The 17,943-nt window shown below is 26.9% G+C and overlaps 1 long non-coding RNA gene and 1 pseudogene across 9 annotated transcripts in view; both read right to left on the reverse strand.

Moving 5' to 3' along the window:
• Positions 1-364: 364 nt before the first annotated feature.
• LOC147816806 (uncharacterized) lies at positions 365-17,438 on the reverse strand (annotated as a pseudogene). The gene is made up of 4 exons (XR_015431387.1): positions 17,309-17,438; positions 15,724-15,979; positions 11,942-12,086; positions 365-9,422 (listed from the first exon to the last, which is right to left on the reverse strand). The product of XR_015431387.1 is annotated as an uncharacterized LOC147816806 (transcript).
• LOC147816807 (uncharacterized) overlaps positions 15,823-17,943 on the reverse strand; it is a 32,912-nt gene continuing 30,791 nt past the window's right edge. For all 8 annotated transcript variants that reach the window (XR_015431627.1, XR_015431607.1, XR_015431666.1 and 5 more), the window contains one exon: positions 15,823-15,979. This is a non-coding gene — a long non-coding RNA (uncharacterized LOC147816807). The remainder of the gene's footprint in view (positions 15,980-17,943) is intronic.

Here is a 17,943-nt window from a genome sequence, read left to right on the forward strand (position 1 = left end):
TGCTTAATAGGGGCCCACAATGTGGCCCTACTATGTATATATAGTATGTTGAATTACGTTAAAATTATCAAATTTCAATTCGTAAACTCGTGAAATCGCGAAGATATATATAGGAAAATGAGCGGCGAGTAAAAAAATGTCTAACTCTAATTATTTGTAACCGTTTATCTTCTGGAAAAATAAATCGCGTGACCTTTTATCTGAGCTAAAACGAAAGATTGAATTTGACGAACTTTGTAACGCAATGCATTGAAATGCAATCACCAAGAGGATTTAACACACAACAGATTGAACTTGCACATTGCTGTGTAAGTAGCTGAGCAGAGTGAGCCTCAACTAGTAAAGAAAAACAATGAGGCAATACTTACAATAACAACTTTTATTGCACCTTTCTGTATAAGAACAATGAACGGAAATTGTACTTTATTACATTAAAGGGAAATAGAATTTATTATCAACGGATTTATATATTACGACACAACATCAACAGAGATAAATGGAACTTTTCATAAATCTTATATCTTCCTTAAACTAGAAACACTATAGAAATGATGGGGGGGGGGGGAAACTTGTACTAAAATTGAACCTTTTGTTCGTATCAATGGTTTCATTTAACAATCTGATTGCTATGTCAGATGCATGAAGCCTTGATAATGCATAAATCCTTTGAGGATTTTGTTAATATGCCTTTTCAATGAGAAATATGATTAATTCAGCTTTTATATTTTACGTTGTTAGTAAACTGCTCGTGTAAAATAATTTATAAACCAATATGCAAAACTTATTATAATTTTTTTTTCAGAGGTGAGTAAAGGCGTTAACTTCAGAGCAAATGATTTTTTAAACCTTTGTTTTTTTCAAACTTGTTTTATCATAGAGTTCATGACATTTCAAAAATAAAATTCTCCGACTTTTCAACAATTCTAGATTATATTTTATCTATATATTGTAATATTTTGTCAGAAAAAAATGACTTTTTTTATTTGATGTTTCAACAAATTTTGAGAGTGGAAAAAAAAACACAACTAAATGAAGACATTGTGTAAAACTATCGAATTGCGACATCATTAAAAGGACTCCTTTTAATACATGTTAGAATAATTTACTGTTACTGACAATTCTAAAATAGGTCATTCTTTTGGCATGCCTTTGGAGCTTTGTTTTTGTAGGGAAAAAATATAACAGTCCCCAGAACATAAGTGCCATAATCAAATACAGTGCTAATCCTATAAGTTATTACAATAGGGTGTTTATTTTACCTCATTTAAATTTTAGCTTACAGCATTATAAAAATAAAACATTTACACAATATGAGAAAAAATTGAAAATAATTTAGCAGAAAAAAATTTAGATTTCTCTGTGTACTGTGCAACACACATTTAATTTAATACCCAAAGACTGTAAACGCATCAGACAATTAAATCACATGTTTCGTCCACATTCTGCCAATAAATATTTATTGGAACAATTTTGCTGTATCATTTGAATTTAAAACACCTACTTAACTTTATTATCATTGATGATTGATTAGAAAACTTAAATGATAATCTTTTGAAAAGTATTAGCAATATCGTTAAACAATATCTCTTGTCTTATTACAAAAAATTTTTTATACACAATTCAATATTTAGTTCCCTGTAAAAAAAATCAATAGTAACATTGTCAATAGAACATTTTCTGTTATGTTCAACATAACAAATAACTTTACAAGTCAATTTGATAATTTCTTAGTATTTCCTAAGTTTATGAAATGCAACTTAAATTTAGTTTCATTAATTATTACTATTTAAATAAATTTTGATTATTTTTAGCACATACGCCAGTTTATTCATGAATTGTATAAATTCAAATTATTGGCAGAAAACTTTTAACAATATATAAACTTTACTTTCTAAAAATATTTTGAAAAAGCCATAGTAACTTAAAAAAAAGGATAATATTAAGGGTAATTTTAAACAAAAAAAATTTTTTTGTTTTGAGAATTTTTTTGCATCTCTGAAGAATCAATTCCCTGTGAAGAAAAATAAATAAAAATGAAAAATTAATGTTTGAAAGCCCAAACCTTCTGAAAGACCAATTTGTTTTTATTGGTCATTTTAGACTTGAGTTATTAAAAATTGACTGTAGATAAATCATTTTTATCAATGACATGTTTAACTGCACTTTGCAAAAAATTATTTTCGTAAAAAGACTTCATAATAAAAAGGTCTCTTGAAACAAGACTTCATGAATCCTGCAATATATTAAAAAATCCTTTCAATAAAAAAAGAGATCAATAAAAAAAATCATCTTTAGAAAATAAAGTAAAATCATACTTTATTATTTTTCTTAAGTGAAAGAAAAAAGCATTAATTTAAATTAATACAATTGAGCAAATTGCTTATAAGACCAGATTATTATTTCTGGATACAATTCTTTAATAAATATTTTATATAGGTTAAAAATATATTTCAATCAAACAGCAATATTTCAGTTTCTTCCCATTCCCTTATTTGCATGAGATGAAATAAATTTGTAAAAAAAATAATAAAAAAAAAAAGATTTAAACACAAAACACAGGAAAATAAAATTTCAAAAGCTATAATAATTCCATTATAAGTTTAGTTTCTTACTCAATAAACCAAATTTATGACAAAACAAATCAACAAAAATATACAAGATTGAAATTGCAAGTAAGTCAACGATTTAATTTAAACGTACTCCTCGAAAATGTGCAGATTAATAAAGGGCAGTACATTGCAAAAATCAGGCATGTAAAATTAAATTCTTTGTGATATGCTTCAGTGCCTTTAAACATTCAGAAATTCAACACTTTAATAAGTAATTTAATTAAAGAATAGAAAGAGAAAAAATAATCAGAAAAGTAAAGAAAGTTAAACTAAAGCAAACTGAAAAATACAATGACAAATACATGATTACTTTTGTAATAATAATGTATAATATAATGTGATTATAATAATAATAATATGATTAATAATCATTATTTAATAAGTGATCATTTTTATATAAATGATAACTTTTATATAATACAATATAAATGATTACTATAATAATAAATGATTACTTTTAATAAAAGAGTTAAAAGGCTTGTACTTTAAGTTCTTTTGGAATCAAATAAAATAAAGAAATTTCTTGAAATTTTTATAAAACTCAAAATTAATAACGAAAGTAGACTTTTTTTACGAGTCATGCAAAATACAAGATCACAAGGTTTATTTATACATAAAATCGATTATTTAAAAAATAGTTTAATTTTCCTTAAATTCTGTTGTGTCAAGTAAGTCATCTGCACATTTATCTATAGAAACAATTTGCAACAACCAATTATGATTTATCCTTATTTGTGAAGTATTGCTACAACAACACTACAGCTTCATATTAACAAAGATGATAAAACTTCACTCTTTTTTTTTAAATAACTGGTTAAAAACATTACAAACATGAAATCTATGTCAAATAAACATGGTAGCATGAAACACTAATTAAAAACAAATAAAAACTGTTAAAATATAAACTTCTAATTGGGTATGATTTTTTTTGAAAATTAACATTTAATATACAAAATAAGTTTTATCAAGCTTATGAGCTTATTTTCAGAAATATGTTACATTAACTACAACATTTATAAAGCTTTAAAGATGCTAGTAATATTTTGAGATCGTCATATTATATTTTCAATATTAAAGTTTATTTAAATTAAAATTCTAGAAAAATTAAGCATAATTGTTTTTTTTTTACTAATTAATTTAAACAGAAATTATCATAAAAGTAAGCCACAACTTAAATAAAAAGTATTAATAAATATGCAAAATAATAAAAAAACATAAGATCACACAACTGATATAAAATAACTTTTACTTAAAAAAAAAAACTTTTTTCCTTGACGGTAAATGTTATTAAATATTAATCGTACCTTAGTAATAAAAATTTATCTCCAAAAATACCTCATAGTTGTTTAAATACATTGAATGTATTTTGCACATAAAATAATCAACCTTAATAAATATTTTATAGATAAATAGTGTTTGTATTTAGTTTAATTAATGTAATGACACCAAAAAATAAATAAAAATAATATATACTTTGTCAGTTAAAAATAAATACTAAGACCTGCACTTTTTATGTAACTGTCAAAAATAATTGACATAAAAAAATTGATAAAAATTAAGCATGTGATAAAGATGTTTGCAAAAGAACAAAACATATAACAAGTTTTTAGCAACTGTTATCAAACAGACTCTGACAATCATTATCTTCAAAAATTAAATACACAATTTTTCGCCACACATTCATTTGTTAATGTTTAATTAAAATGACTTACGACTGTATTAAGACTAGAAACTGATCAGTTTCAAATCAGAATTAATATAAAATAGTACTTTTTCATTAATTTTAGAGTAATATTAAAAAAAAAGAAAGTTGAAGTAAATTTTCCTTCCCTACTAAGGGTCTCTTTAAAAGCTACATTTAATATTAACTAATTGGAAAACTTTAGAAATTAGGCATCTTATAAACACTGTTTAGCATGATAGCCATAATAGAATAATTTTTAAAACAATATACTTTATTTAAACTATTTAACTCCTAAATTTCACTAATAAATTAGAATCAGATTAGGAAGTTATTATTTTAATAAAACTTAACAACCAGGAAATAACAACGAAAAATATTTTTATATATTTTTGGGAAAAACAAAACAACTTTTGAAATATAATGGGAAGACACTTCAAAATACAACGCTAAAAATTACTACAATAGAACCCAAATTATACAATGCCTAGGGGACCAGGGGTGCGCTGGAAAATTGAAATCATCGGGGGACCTTTTTATGTCAATTTTATAAGTATGAGTAAAATTACTCAAAGCAATTTTCAACAATAATAAAGTTTAATAGAAGCCTTTATAGGCATGCGAGTAGGAAAAAACCCAAAAAGTTTGAAAATACCTATCAATTCAAATAATGAAAAAAAAAGTGTGTGAAGCTATTTTTCACAAAAAGCAAACATTTAAATTATTTAGCTAATAAAAGTTTGGTTTAAGTTTTACTATATCCACATTTTCAGAGCCTAACAAAAGCTTCTTAAATAAATCACAATTATCAGAGCTTTTAACTTGGATAGGAAAAACTCCAGTAGATTTTACGAAATAATATAAATTTCATGATAATTGTTGCATTGTGTACTAAATATTTTACACGTTTTCAACATCATCAAAATAGAAAAACTGCAATATTTTCCAGCTAGGATTGACACTAAATAAACTTGAAATGCTATGTATTATGTTTACACATAATTTTGAAGGCATTTCAATTCATCAAAGATAGGTAAAAGTCTTTTAATTCAAAAAGGGAGTTTTGAATAAATAAATAAAATAAAAAAACGATATAATTTAGAACAAAAAAAGTTTTAAATTGATATTTATAGATGAGGCTCGCTTTATAATGCATCAGTGATAAGCATTTAAATATTCAATCAAGCAGTAATCAGTGCAAAAATGATATTTCAATGGGGATTTATTTTAGGAAACTTATTCAATTTTAGGGAATTTTCTAAAAATGCACAAAAACCAGGAGAATTTTTATTAAACCAGTAGAACAGGATAAACTGGCCAAAATCCAGTAGTCTACTGGAAAATCCAGGAGAGTTGGCAGACATGGATTAAGGGGAATAAAATAATATAGTAGAGTAAAATAACAAAATAATGTAGAAGTATTATTAAAAAAATAAATATTTAATATAGCATTTTTTCTCTTCTAAAGTTTAGAAGCTTTGATTAATCTTATGTCTGTCTTACACATGTTTTATTTTTCTGACATAAGTAAAATAAACCTATGGCACAATATCATGAAAAAGAAGACATTCTAAAATTTTCTTTTGGTCATTTCCTAGCAGTTTTTCAGAATTATCATCACCGTAGTAATTTGATAGAATTGAATGAGGAGTTTAGAGACTAAAAAGAAATAATACATCAACTAGAATGCAATGAGGTGTAGGGTTGAAAGAAGTGTAGGATAACTAAATAGATGATCAGGCGTTGAATAATTGAGGTTCTACTGTATTTTGCATATAAATTAAATATATTTGTCAATAATTTATAATGAGTTTTAAACTTTTGTTTAAATTATAAACAAATAGAACAACATGACATGTAAAACACAAATACTAAAAATCAGTTTGCTGAAAAATTAATTAATGAATTCTTAAACAGATGAATTTCCTTTGATCATTTAACAAGGAAATAACAATTAAAATTATATGTGTTTTTTTAAATTGATCATAACTAGAGTTGCAAGTTTGTCATAGAATTTCACATAAAATTTAGAAATTTTTGGCGAACACAAATATAAGCATGTAAAAGAGCTGAAAATTGTTTAATTTAATTTTATGTAGTGTTACATTTATTCGTATAAACAGAATTTCAAAGAAATATCGCAAATTTTTAAATTATTCTTGATATGTTTTTACATTCAGCAAATATTTGTTTGCAAACATTTCTATATGTTTTTTAATGCTAAGTTTATATAAATTTCACAGTCCTGACCAATCAGCTAACTGTCATTTCAATTGATTTCTGGTAAAGTAAGAGCTAACTTAACATTTTCTTCCTTTTGTATACTTATTGCACTATTTGGGAGGCATGTAGCTCTTATTAATTTATAATTGAAAGGATAGTAAGACCACCTTACTTAATAAGATTTGGACTATCTCTGAACTATTTTCATGTTATATTGCTATTGATCTATTTTCCTAAACATTTTATCAATAAAATTTTATCAATTTTAAAGCTGCAGAGAAGTAGTAATTTTTGTTAGAATTAGTGTTGTTGAATTAGAATACCAAGGTGAAAAAACTTCTCTGTTTAAACAATTTTTACACTAATAACAGCACTTCAAAAAATTTCTGGATTTAAGAACAATAAATCATGGAAATGAAAATGAAAATTCACTCCCTGACAAACTTGCAACCCTAATTATAACACATACAACTTCAATGACTTTTTCATGACTAGTAATTGACTAGCCTACAATAATAAATCTGAATAAGATTAAAAATAAATACTAACGGGAAACATAACACATTAAAAAAACGGTTAACAAAAATATGTAAATACAAAGATATACAAACAAGTTGAATTCAGAGAATAAACAAAATCAAAATAGTTACTATAATCGCATTTCAATCTACTAAAATACAATTTTTTCTAAAAAATAAAATGAGATTCCATAAAAAGACCTGACTAGAGTAAAACACATAGAAAGATATTCCAAAATAAATTGCAATTTGCCTGTCTGTACTCTGCTTATAAAATATTAAAACATGAATTTGAATAAAATACAGGGATGTTATATACCAATTAATAATTGTATAATCTATATAACAATTTAATAACTGATTGGAGCAATTGTTAGACATAAACATAGAGACTTTTCGAAGTAACAATGCAGTAAAAACTTTTATATTCAACCAAATTTTAATTTAAGCTATAACTTCTCAAACACTAAAATAAATAAATTTCAGTTAATTTTAGCGAATAACAGCCAGCAATGTTAAAAGATTTATTAAACAATGAGAGTGATAGTAATAAACGGTGATTTATGTGTTTATATCTTTTCTAACGTCATACAAATTGAGATGATTTAAAGAAATGATAAGAAGTTAAATTGATACTTATATTAATTTGCACAAATGTCCAGTTAAAGCTAAAATTTATTTAAAGAAAAAAAAAACATTTTATCTTAAAATAACTTCCACTAATCAGATAGTAATTCTAGTAAAATTTTGTTTTCTATTTATACATAAAATAAAAGTTAAACAGGAATTTAAACAAAGAAAATTCTTTTCTTGTTAGTTCAAGACACATAAAAAAATAAGCAATTAAAACACTTATTCCTTCCTTAAAGCAAGATTATTTTTTAAAAAATATTCACTACTTGAAAGTAACATTTAACTAAATCTACTTTAGAGTTGCTTATTTTTATAGAAAATTTCAGAACTTTTTCTTTACTTCAATATAGGAAAGTTATGTGTTACTATTCTTAAGAGCATTACTAGTCTTTTTACTTTAATTTAAGAAAAACTACAGAAAATTCTTATCAATACTAGGAATCCAATTTGCAGGCATGCTTTTACATAGTTAAAGGGTCAATATTTTGGTAATAATTGAGATAATTTTAATTGGAGTAGATTGAATATGAAGTTTAATGGCAATCTTACAGTGGCATAATACTTTCTACAAATAAACTAAAATACAAAGCAAAATTTATAATTGATGTTATACTGCTAAATTGTTTGAATTAAGAAAATAACAGAAATATTGTTATAAATAATAATAATAAAAAAAGAAGAAAAAAGTGTGGCATTTTTTTTTAAAGTCAAGAAAATAAAGCGTTTAAAAAATAATCAGTAAAATAAATATTTTTTTACAGACTTCAAAATCTTTCCGTAATTTTTCAAAATAGGAACTAAACAATTGTAGCAGATCTATATAACAAAATTGTATGAATCACATTTCTCCATAAACCACAGTTATAAACAATGAAAATAACACTTAAGTTACTTCTGGAGCTGAGCAAAAACGATTAACGGTTCTCAGGTTGTAAGAAAAAAAATATTTACTAAGAGGTTACAATTTTCTAAACCAAACCAAAATTGATAATTTTTTGTCGTTAATCTGAATGCTCTTGATAATTTCAGTTTTTTTTGCAACTAAGAATATTATTATACTTAATTAAATCTAAAAATTATTTTATAAATACTTAAATATTGATCTATTGCAGATATACATTGCAAGGTTTAATAAGTTAAACTTAATGGAGTGTGAAATGATTTATATAAAGCAAAGCCTCAAGTTTCTAGGGTTTGCATTAAGATCTTTTATTGTATGGTGTGATTAAATGACAGAAAACCTGCAGCCAACATTTTTTTTTATTTCTGCTTTCTTTACTTTCAGTTTATATATATATATATATATATATATATGTAATACACAGTAAAACCTGTTGAGTCAACCACTTTTGCATGTTGGTCATCTATCACCGTCAATTTTCAGACAGTCAGAAAACAATTAAATTGCCATTTTATAAATAGGTCACTTGCCTAAGTGGAACATCAAAAAAAAAAAAAAAAAAAAAAAAAAAAAAAAACTTTCAAACAGGAATTGCCAATTATTTCGGAATATCTTCTGAACACTCTTAATGCTATTATTAGTTTGGAATGTGAAATATAGATTTTCTTTAGATGGGACATAAAATTGTTTGGAACTTTCCTTGCTTGAGACAATGTGAAAACACCCCAGTCAAAAATTGGATGATACTATCCAATAAATGCTGCACTGATAATCCACAAAAAAGGAAATCATCTCCAAAATGGGGAAAACAGTGAGGGATGACAGAGATCTACTTCTCCACTGCTCAATTCTGTACCCTTTAAAAAGAAAACACTTCATATAAAATATATGTTTAAATAATAAATTTGCATGCTAAGGATTAAGTAATACATGTTTGAATTTAAGCAATATGTTAGGAAGGTCCTTAAGACAGTTCTCATACCTGCCAACATTGGAGAAATAAAATAACAAAGATTTTACTAACCGACCCAATTTTGGGTTAACGACTAGTGATGTTCAACTTTGTAGCCTTATAATTTTGTACCTAATTCAGAAGACAAGGGAACTTGTGAATCAAGTAGTGGGAGAAATTTGCCTTTAAGGAGAGCTTTTTGATGCACTTAACCCGCATTTGAGTTAGATGGAGAGGAGACCACAAGAACCTCCCATCAGGGAAGGGGAATCTTATCCGTGATCCGTTTACCACTGAGGATATTTCACGTCAGAACTGTGGTCGGTGCAAGCCAGATGCGGAATGCGTATCAACCAGTCATCGCTCGGATTGAAAGCTGGGTTTACCTCATTAGAAGGTGAACACTCTATCCCTTGAGCCATCACGGCTCAAGTTAAACAATTAACACTCAACATACTGCAGTACTGGCATTAGCACCCTCTGTTGATGAATAAGAGAAGTACTGTTGCCACCAATGGATATTTTATTAAATATTTTTTTTTTAATTCTTCAATAAATACGGGGAAATTCGAGAATATGCAGGTAAACAGGAGATAGTCGTAAAATACAGGAGTCTTCGTTACAAAACAGGAGACTTGGCAGGCATGAGTTCTTTTAAAAAGAGGTATACTTTGTATTATCTATAATAATAAAAGAAAGAGTTTACCTGTCTGTCTGTTTGTTTCTCTCATAACTAAAGAATGATTGAATGCATCATCCTGAAATTTGGAAAGTGGCCACAAGGGCAAATTTAGCCCCCGATACTAAAATTCACTCCAAATTTTCAAATACTTTGTTCAGTAGACTACAACAATACTAGGAAAAATTCTAAAGCATTTTTTAATGATTTTATGAAATATTTTGCAGTTTATTTATACACGGCAAATTAATAGTCTTAATCATGTAATGATTAGTAACTTTTACATAGCCTAAATCACATAATTCGAACTAATAAATCACATAATTCATTTTTCATAATAAAAGCTATGAAATATGAATAATAAATATTAATAATAGTTCATAATAAATATTAAATAATGAAATATTTTGCAGTTTACTTATACACGGCAAATTAATAGTCTTAATCATGTAATGATTAGTAACTTTTACATAGCCAAAATCACGTAATTCGAACTAATAAATCACATAATTCATATTTCATAATAAAGTGATTAGATGTGACTGCTATTCCGATAATTTTTTATAAGTTTATTGTTAACAATAATCTGACGTTTTAAAATGCAATAACAAAAATTATTCTAGATTATTTTTAAAAATAGAAAGGTATTTTTTCATAAATAGTGAACATTTAAAGCACATAACATATAACATCCTCATGTTTGACAATAACTTAGTATTTAAACTATTGAATAATATTTTACATAAAAGCGTTAAGGCTTTTTAAACTAAGTAAAATTAAGGATTGAAATAGAAATAAGTTTGAAAAGCTTATTTCAACTCTTCTTACAATTGAAGAACTTAGTGTAAGAACAGTTCTAAGCTACACTTTCAATGAAATTGAGATTTTTCAGGGAAAGAACTTATTTAAGTCTTACCTAACTTAATAACATTAATTTAATTTATAATTAGTGCTCTTTAAATTTTGAAAATCTCAAAGGAAGAAGGCACTAATTGACAATCTAAGAGTTTTTACAGAATTGAAGAAATTCCAAGTGTATTTGGTAACTAACAGTGAACCATTAAAAGTTTATTTTATTGTAGCAAATTAATATGCCAAGAGAATAAAGGCTGTGAACTGAATAGTTAAAACTCATGTTAGGAATTTACAAAAATTTTGTCAATTGGAAGCTGCAGGACAGGAAATAAAGGTAAGGAATAAACTTTACTTCCTAATGTCAATGTAAAGACTTAACATTACTTTCTACGCAAACTCAATAAAATGTCACTTAGAATTTTATTTTGTAATATAGTGTATACCGTCCAACTCCTATTTTTCAAAAAGCCAAGCGTACAGCTAGATTTTGTTTTTTAATTTGCTGGATTTACAACTTTTAGTATATATTTTAAAGTTTTAATTATTAATCCCATTACTAGCTACAAAAAAGTCTATTTATCCACAACTATGTTTGTTAGTGATCCTTAAATAGAACTTATAATCATTTCTCAAATTTTTTTAAAGTACTTGCAAGACAAGAGAGAAAATTCCCACACATGTATGTGCATTCCTACGTAGTTTAAAGATGGTATAAAATTTTAATGTACAATTTTAAAATACAGAAGATTTTAATCTCAGTGCAGAAGGCAGGAAACTTCCACACACTGCAGAAGAGTTGGCAGCTCTTTAATAGTTCCCCCCCCCCTTAAATTCAATAACAATGTTAAATTTTTAGCCATTACAAAAATAAAATGAAAAATGTTTCTTACTCTTTTGAGTGTTTAAAGTGAAGCTGGTCATCTTCTTATAAAAGGTATAAGAGCATTCCAAAAAGAAGAAGGTTGCTGATGTAAATGCCACAGCAATTCTGTGTTGCAGACCCTTCGATATTTTGAATCACCACCTGATTCTCTCCTATAATTATTTGAGCATACATACATCATTTTGCGCTTAACACTGACAAATATTAACATGATACCTACACGGTATCTGCTACATTTAAGATTTTCAAATTAATGACTTTCCATGACTAATTCGAAGAATTTGTTATGACTTAACGAAGTTACTAATTTCTCCGACAAAAACACAACAATAAATATAAAAAAGCTTTATAATAACATTAATTGAAATGATAGGTATAATCAAAACTGCTATACTCTGCATCTTCATATTTATAGATTTTAAATTTAAAAAACAGAGTAAAGAAAGAGTTCAAGCAATAAAATAGCTGAAAAAAAATACAAAAGCAAATAATTTATCTTCTTCTTTTCTGCAGAATAATATTCCAGATACTTTTTTTGTTCATCGGAAAGGAAAGAAATACTCCTGATTTTTCTGTTCTCATTTCGAAATAAAATTAAAAAAAATAATAACAAAAATTCTGAAATCACAGAAATTTAAAAGATAATTTGCTCTAGAAATAATGTTTTTTCTTTCATTTTTTTAAAGAACACTATAATTTGAAAAGAAGATGATAAAAATTTTTATATTTTAATAAAATAAGACTGTGCGCAGAGATTTTGTTACAAATTCAGATATTCGGAACACCACGAAATTGAGGGGGGGAGGGAGTAAATTCCATTTTAAAAATTAGATTTTTTGGCGACCTAAATCCATGACTTTCCATAATTTGTTTAAAAAACTAGTTAAAATCATGAAATTTCATGACAAATTTTGTTCAATACCGAAATTTATGACTTTCCATGATTTCTCATGACTTTCCAGGTGAGCAGATACCCTGCACATCACAAAAATTTAGAATAGAATAGCAACTGATGTGACATGAATTGTGGTATCATTGAGCACTGGTACATGGTGTTTTGTACTCTGCATCCCCATTCAATTTATTGTGTGCAATTAGCACTAGCTGTAAAGCTATCACTTATCAAAAACCTGAGGAATTTGCACTGGATTTCATGGCAAGATTCTGCTGCAAAAAAACTCTCCAAAAAATTAATGCCAGGGTGATTTTCAAAGAAAAAAAATTAAAATATCTAAATGCACGCTTAAGTGAATTAACCAGGATTACGTAAACAGGAAATTTTGAAGTCCGAATTCGAAAAACTTTCTCTACCCCAGATAGATAAAAGTTAGACTATGGTAAACAAAAAAAGTTTTTTTTTAATGTTTTATCTGAGTGATGAAAGGTATTTAAACAAATATTTATAATAATGTGAAAAAAAATATTATTGAAATGAATATTATAACAAACATTAAAACAGTTTACCACCAACCTAATTTATCACATTTAACCCCTTAATGATCGTTTTTTTTAATCCCTGAAAATTATATAAAAATATGTGCATGAACAATATATATACAGTCATTTTTAATTTTTGATTTGTTTTTAGCTTGAAATTTTAAAAAATTTAATTTTTAGGAAAAGTTAACATTCAGGGTTACTATGACTTAATGTTGGTTTTCCAGCAAGCAAGGAAAATTTAAAAAATATGTGTTTTAAACATTACAAAAGAATTTTATTAAACTTTAGCATAATATAAAAAAAGATTAGTAATTTTTTCTTGTGTGATAAATTTCAAAGCATGAGATACAGAGGCCAACGTCACAACCGGGTTTCCTTTCTACATCTCTTTTTGTTTTCATCTCTTCCACAATTACCTTAAAAATATTCTGGTACTGCCATCTGGTGAGTAAAAGGAGAACTGAAGTGTTTTCCAGGCAAAAGAATAATTTTGGTTTTATTCTTATAGGTGCGTTACTACTGAGCACTCCAGCAGTGAATATAACAGGAGTGAGAAATAGAAGGCGAAACTTCACCCCATCATTTTCACGGAAAAGAGAAGGAAGGGGTTAAATGTTAAGCCTATGTTTAATTAAACAATTGAAAAAGAACACAAGGGAATTACTGAAACTATAGAAAATTCAAATTTAAAAATGCCCAGTCAGAAAAAGTGGTGTGTACAGTAAAATAAAAACATCGTTGAATAAATGTGTTTATACCAAATGGATATATTTTAAAATTCAAATTTATAATTGAATTTAATATGAATTTATGAAATTTATAAATGAAATTATATTGTTGAAAATTCAAATTTACAAATGCCATATTAAACTCAGCATTTTAAAATTCATCCAAAATGGATGTATTTATAACGCTGGGTTTAATTTTTGATAATCCAAGAATGTCAGGCCCAGCTTTTGTATATAGTTTTGGTAGCAGGCTAGATAGAAAACTGGTTGTCAATTATTTTGATTTTATTTTACTAGTATTTTCTAAAAATATTGTTGTGTGGCCACTATTAAACTTGCCACTATTAAAATTAAACTTGGAGAACAGAAACATTTTAATACCAAAGCACGATAAAATCCTCCTTTTATAAAATTAAACATTTTGTACTGTATACGTTTAAAATTATGAAAAACCTTGTTCGTTTTTTTTTCTTTTGAAAATTAAAATTTTCTATTTTCTTAAGTTTTGAAAATATGTGGATAACAAATTTATTTCAACACCCTACTGCCAAAGTTACATGTGCAGATTATACTTCTAAGTTAATAAGATAGGAAACAGGAAGTGTAAAAAATGAAAACTGTTCATAAATTAAGAAAAGTTGCAGAATAAATATCATTCAGTCTCAATGATCTACCGACAATAGATGTTAGAAATTTGCTTGTAATGAACTTAGTGGCTTAAAAAAGAAAAAGAAAGAAATATTGAAAATTACAAAAACTTTAAACTTAAATTTTGCTACTCGGAAAAGCTATTTATTTTAAAACCCTTCTGTAAGTTAACAAATGTAGTTCCTGTTTATTTAAAATGTCAAATTAAAATAATGTCAGTAAAAACAAAATGTAATAATTAATTTAACTGTTAATCAATTTGTAAAGTTTACTTTAAAATTTTTTTTCCTTAATGCAGATATTCCGGTTTTTAAAATCGGCCAAATCCGAGAATCAAATGCTCTCAGAACAAATATGACATTAATAGCCTGGATGAGAAAAGTAAAAAACCAAAGAAGCATTAAATCTAAAGTATATGCAAAGCAATTTTTAAATAATTGAAAAAATACATAAATTTGAGCAAAAAATTAAAAAGTGCAAGGAGAAAACATATTTCGACAGAATATTAATAGCCTTTAAATAAATATATCAATGCAAGACTCTTTATTATATAGTGTAAATAAAAAATCTTGATTTTAAATTGGATAAATTTGAATCCTAATGTGAGATTTTTAAATCATGGGAATATGAATTGTGATGTGTAATTTAAACTCCCATGAATATAGATCATGGTCTTCAATTAAAAATATTGTGAATACAAATTACGACGTGTGATTTTAAATCGCCTGAAAGTAATTTTAAATTGTTTTTGCATATACACTAAAAAGCACAAAAAAACAGATCTTTTTTCAAGAATTCAGAAAAAAGAAAATCTTTAATTAAATTGAAAAAAAAAAGGAATTCTGCCAAAACACAGAAAAACCACATTTCCGAATATACAGGGGAAACATCGCAATTTTCTTTCAATGTTTACTGCAGATTCCGTTTTTTAGGCATGGACTACAGTTAGGGTATTAAGGGTAAGATTTCTCACCTTTGACCACATATACAATGGAACTGACTGCACCTGCATTCAAAGGAGAGCAAGTGTAGTTTCCTGAATTTGTCTGTTGTGCGTCCCTGATCTTTCGCCTACTGACTGCAGTATTTTGACCACCCTTCTGAACTGTGACTGTACCAGAATACATAAGCTGGGGCTTCTGGGCTGTCCACAATGACACATGTTAGGTTAATAGAGCTTCCTACTTCTGAATACATATCTGGACCTTCCATTATTTTAGCATCAGGTACTGTGAAGCATTAAAAAATAATCAGTAAAAAAAAAATTTAATAATCGATTCTGTAATAATAAGGGATTGATTATATATATATATATATATATATATATATATATATATATAGTCCCTGTGGCAGAATTTTTTCGGGCTTTGTGGGACATACTCTCTCTAATACTAATATCTTTCTGCAAGATACTTTTGATGATAACAAACATATATGTTACTAATTTAAAATAACAAAAGAGATGTGTTTAAAAAAACTAAATGATTTTTTTTTAATTGAACATGTAATAATTTTTAATTCTAATATTATGGGTGATATTCTTAATTTTTTCTAGGGGGTACGCACAAATTATTTCCTTCTTTGCATTTTGTACTTAGTAACTATTCATCACAATAATAAACATAATTAAAAATCATGAAATCTGTAGTAGTAATTGCCAAAAGAAAGATCGACGACAAAATCCTGCAAATTGGACTCCTCAAATGTGTGTTTCAAGATCAGGTCGTTGCGGTAAGTAATAAATGATATTGTATAAAAAATATCGGATTAAAAAACTAAGGAGAAATCAATCGCAATAACTGCTAAAAATTCGATAGAATCATGGCCTTAAAAAGTATAGGGTGCGAAGCCAAATCTTTCAACAAAAAATAAACACCTTTTAAGCACTCAAAAAATATTTTGAAGCACTATATGCATTAACAAAATGCAAATTAATTTTCAAAGACTTTAGATGATAATGAAAAAATAACTAGTTTCTGACAAAGAACATTTTTCTTGATTATATAAGCTGTTATAAAATGATTGAGAGATTTTTCGGTTTGACATCAGAGGGTGGTAATTGAGAATATGTTGCAAAATGCAGCAGAGTTGCACATGAGAAGGCAATAATCTCTCCGAACCCAGCTTAATAGACGCACAAACAGACTCGAAAGTATTTCACCAAACATGTAAAATAATTGCAGTTTTCATACGCTATGGACCGACGGTACGCCGAAATGAATTAAAACGTTGAATAGAACAATGTGAAAAGCACGCTTTTGCATAATACGTGTCGAAAATCAACATGGTTACGAAAAAAATCTCATTTTTGAAAAGGGAAAATTAAGCACTATTTAAAAATACCCAATGAAAAAAAACACCTTTAAAAGCTTTTAAATCATGAAAATAAGCACCTGAGGCACGGGGAGTACCCAAAAAGAAGAAAATAGGTTTTTAAATAAACTAATGCAAAATCACCAGCTAGCCATAATATTTAAGTTTAATTTAATATTTAAAGAAGGTTACATAATAATTAGTTAATTAGTAATAAACATCAAAATGGTAGAGTACGGCACAACCACAGCGACATTCACTACGCCATATGTAAAGCAGACTGAGTGGGAAGAAAAGTTTTTCCTCCTGCATTCCAGGGTTGCCACAGTCAAGTCCTCTGCCAAATGGCGGTCTTATCTTAAGAGTTACACCCATTTGGCTGTGCCGCCGCCCACCTTTAAGCACGTTTTAAGAACGCTATGCACCATGAAGTAAATGCACAATTCATAGGTAATTTTACATAAAATTTAAGAAGATTGCATTGCAAATTTTTGTAGAAATGAAAAGTAATTGCTTTTTATTTTTCAAAGGAGGAAAAATCTTTCTGCATGAACTCTATAAAGTTCTGCAACAATGTCGCTGCTTTTCTGCCTGGGGTACAGTAGAGTCCGAATTATTCGAGTAAATGTGAACTAACTCAGTTAAAGCGAGTATAAAAAAGGAAAGAAAAAGAGTAGGGTTAATATTTTTGACCAAATTTATATGAGTAGACTACATACAATTCATATTATAATTAAACTTAAGAGCATACTCTACGAAAATTAAAGAGTTTTTACTCAAAAAAGTCCTTTTTTGTTTCACATAACTTTTCTGCAGCAATGTTTCATAATTTTTTTTTAGAGATAACAGGAAGGCTGGTGCTGACTCTTTTTGTCATTCT

This window comes from Parasteatoda tepidariorum, chromosome 1, assembly GCF_982258835.1.
Source record: "Parasteatoda tepidariorum strain Cologne lab strain chromosome 1, Ptep-v5.0, whole genome shotgun sequence".
NCBI lineage: Eukaryota > Metazoa > Arthropoda > Arachnida > Araneae > Theridiidae > Parasteatoda > Parasteatoda tepidariorum.